Below are 3,174 nucleotides of genomic sequence, written 5' to 3'. Positions count from 1 at the left end.
CTAGTTTAGCAGATTTTGACATATACAATTATTTGGGAAAGATGGAAAGGGGTATAATAAAAATTCTGAAATAGCATAATAAAAAGTCACAAATGACTGATAATAATTAGAGTAGACTGGCCAGGGAAACTCTATTTGACAACAAGGAGGAACCAGGCAGGAGGGCAATGAGATGAGGTTGTTGAGCAAGACAGTTTGAAGAATTTCATTAAGAAGAGAAGTATTTCCTGTTTTCCTCCCTGGGCCCGGCTGTCTTCATCTGCAAATTGAGAAGGGTTTAGTTAGAATGCATACAAAAGGTATTCAACTCTGACATCTACCTCTTATTTAATCATGAAAAAAGATGCATTGATTTTAGTGTATAAAAATCTCAACTCTAGATATTTTAAATCCCATTCATTTTTCTCCCCTCTCCCCTGCCCCTCTGCCTCTTCTGCCCCTTGCTCCCCCTGCTCCCCCTTTCCCTCCTCTTCTTCTTTCTCTTTTCCTTCTTTAGGATTGATAGAAAATCCTCCATCATTTTCTGTTAATTCTCTAACAGAGAATTCATAACCCAGTCTTATGAATGTGTGGTTTTCATCTTTTACATGATTTTGATTGTTTTTTTCTCTACTTAATATCATTCCACTGCCACAAAAACAAAGATATACCTATCAAGTAACATGTGTCTTACTCTGAGCTATGCCCTATCTACACCTATAATGATTTTGCTACAGGTCCATGCTGATAGTCCTTTTTCTCACTGCCATGTTTATATTGACCCCTGAATCTCACCTTTTAAACTATGAAATCTTTTTAGGATCTGTGAACTTCTTGTCCCATTTATATTTGTAGCACACCTTATCACTTTACTTATTCATGTGTCACTTCTTTGCTAGAAGGGTTTGAGGCAGAATGAAATAAAAGTCATAAATAATAAAGCTATAAAATAGGAATAGAATTTTTTAAAAATCAGAAATTGGAAAGAAAAAAAAAAAGAAAGAAAAAAAATAGGGATGCATGGGTGGCTCAGAAGTTGAGTGTCTGCCTTTGACTCAGGGCTTGATCCCGGAGTCCTGGGATCCAGTCCCACATCAGGGTCCCAGCTGGGAGCCTGCTTCTCCCTCTGCCTGTGTCTCTGTCTCTGTCTCTCTATGTCTTTCATGAATAAATAAATAAAATCTTTAAAAAAAAGAAATAAGAAAGTATGTCTGCTACAACATATTTAGTTGACTGTCTGCTCCCTGGCAGCAAGTCATTATGGGCTACATGCTGCTAAATTTTATTTCCTCATCAAAGAGAAGAAACCTGCTAATTTTAAAAAGAGATTCTATTTTGTTATAGGTGTATATCGAACAGAAATCTGTCATATGGTGGCTTGTATGGGGAATATTGTGGATCATATAATGTAATTGATAATACTGTCTTTGAGCAAATACAGATTTTTTTCTTTAATTATTTTTTAAGAAAATATGCTGTCATATAATCTTGGGGAGTGTTCACAGTATTTATGGCATTTGATCAAATTCATATAAGATCAATGAGTGGGCAGCTTGGGTGGCTCAGCGGTTTAGCACTGCCTTCAGGTCAGGTCGTGATCCTTGAGACCAAGGATCGAGTCCCACTCGGGTTCCCAGCATAGTGCCTCCTTCTCCCTCTCCCTCTCCCTCTGCCTGTGTCTCTACCTCTGTGTGTGTGTGTGTGTGTGTGTGTGTGTCTCATGAATATATAAATAAGCTCTTTTAAAAAAATCAATGAGCAATTAGGAGAATGGAAGAAAACAGTCTGCATCTTGCATGTACTCAAGCAATTTAAAAGTTATGGCATAGAGCAAACATGCATTGTATAAATGCTTGCAGCATTAGTTTATCATGCAGAGAATCCAGATAATAAAGGACCTCACAGGACATTTAGCAATATGTCGCTTTAGCTTTTGATGAAATTTAAGAAAGATCTGAAGCTAGGGAAGATCATTTTGACAGCTGTATGTAGCATGTACTGGATGGGAAGACTGAATATACAGAGTCCACTGAGGAGGCTGTCACATTAGGATCAAAGAGGGTGTTGAAGCCCTGAACTTAGTAATTGTCAGTAGGGTCTAGAGAAGTGGATAGAACTGAGAATTAAACAGAAGGCTGAAAGCAAAGGATTTATATCTGAAAAGAGATCAATTCAAAAATCACAGATGCCTATCTTGATACTAGAACTGAAAGTTCTTAGGCAAATCAGTGATGCTCTTTGGGATGTTAGATATGGTTTATCACAAGAAATCATCATACCTAATTCTTAATTTTGTTGAACAAAACCAGTATTCACTACCTAGTTCATATATAGCAATCCCTGCCTTCACAAAAATGAATTCTGGTCAATAAGGAAGAGCATACTATAAATGAAACAGTTCAGAAGATGATAGAGGCAGATCATAAATATAATAGCAATCCTTGGGAGAAGAAAGGTCAGTGGAAGTCAAGCATAATAGTTTTTCAGACATTTCACTTACTTTGATCTTTCAAACATGTCAAACCAAATAGTTTTCCAAAACCAAGGTTAAAATGGAAAACGATCATTAACATTTCTTTAACAATAATAAATGGTACCTAGTGAGCCCATACTGTAGTAGAAAACAGAGCAAATTCATCTTTCCAATGTTTTATTTAAAAGAAAGCAAATGGGGACACCATGTTGGCTCAGCGGTTGAGGGTTGAGCGTCTGCCTTTGGCTCAGGACCTGATCCCAGATTCTGGGGATCAAGTCTCACATTGGGCTCCTTGCATGGAGCCTGCTTCTCCTCCCTCTGCCTGTGTCTCTGCCTCTCTTTCTGTGTCTCTCATGAATAAAGAAACAAAATATTTATAAAAAATAAAAATAAAAGAAACAAATGGACTAGGATTGCAGAAGTTAATCAAAAGTGAAAAAGTTAGTGTAGCACATGTAAATTTACATTTCTGCTCTGCAACTTCTTTCTTTGTTTTGAACGTAAGATCACCTGAAAATGTATAGTTTCCATGAATATCTACTGTGTGCTCATGGAGAAACGCTGACACAGGGGTCAGCACAGCTAACTCAAGGAACCCCTCTCCTAGGGAACATGACAATTTCATTTCTAGAAAACTCCTTTACTTCTGTGCATCCATGTGCTCCTTTGAACTTTTTCTCTAAACAAAATAAAAATAAGAAAAAATAATAACATGATAC

Source organism: Canis lupus, chromosome 19 (assembly GCF_003254725.2).
Source record: "Canis lupus dingo isolate Sandy chromosome 19, ASM325472v2, whole genome shotgun sequence".
Classification (NCBI taxonomy): Eukaryota; Metazoa; Chordata; class Mammalia; order Carnivora; family Canidae; genus Canis; species Canis lupus.
The sequence above is the reverse complement of the archived record's forward strand: the minus strand, read 5'-3'. Positions refer to the sequence as shown.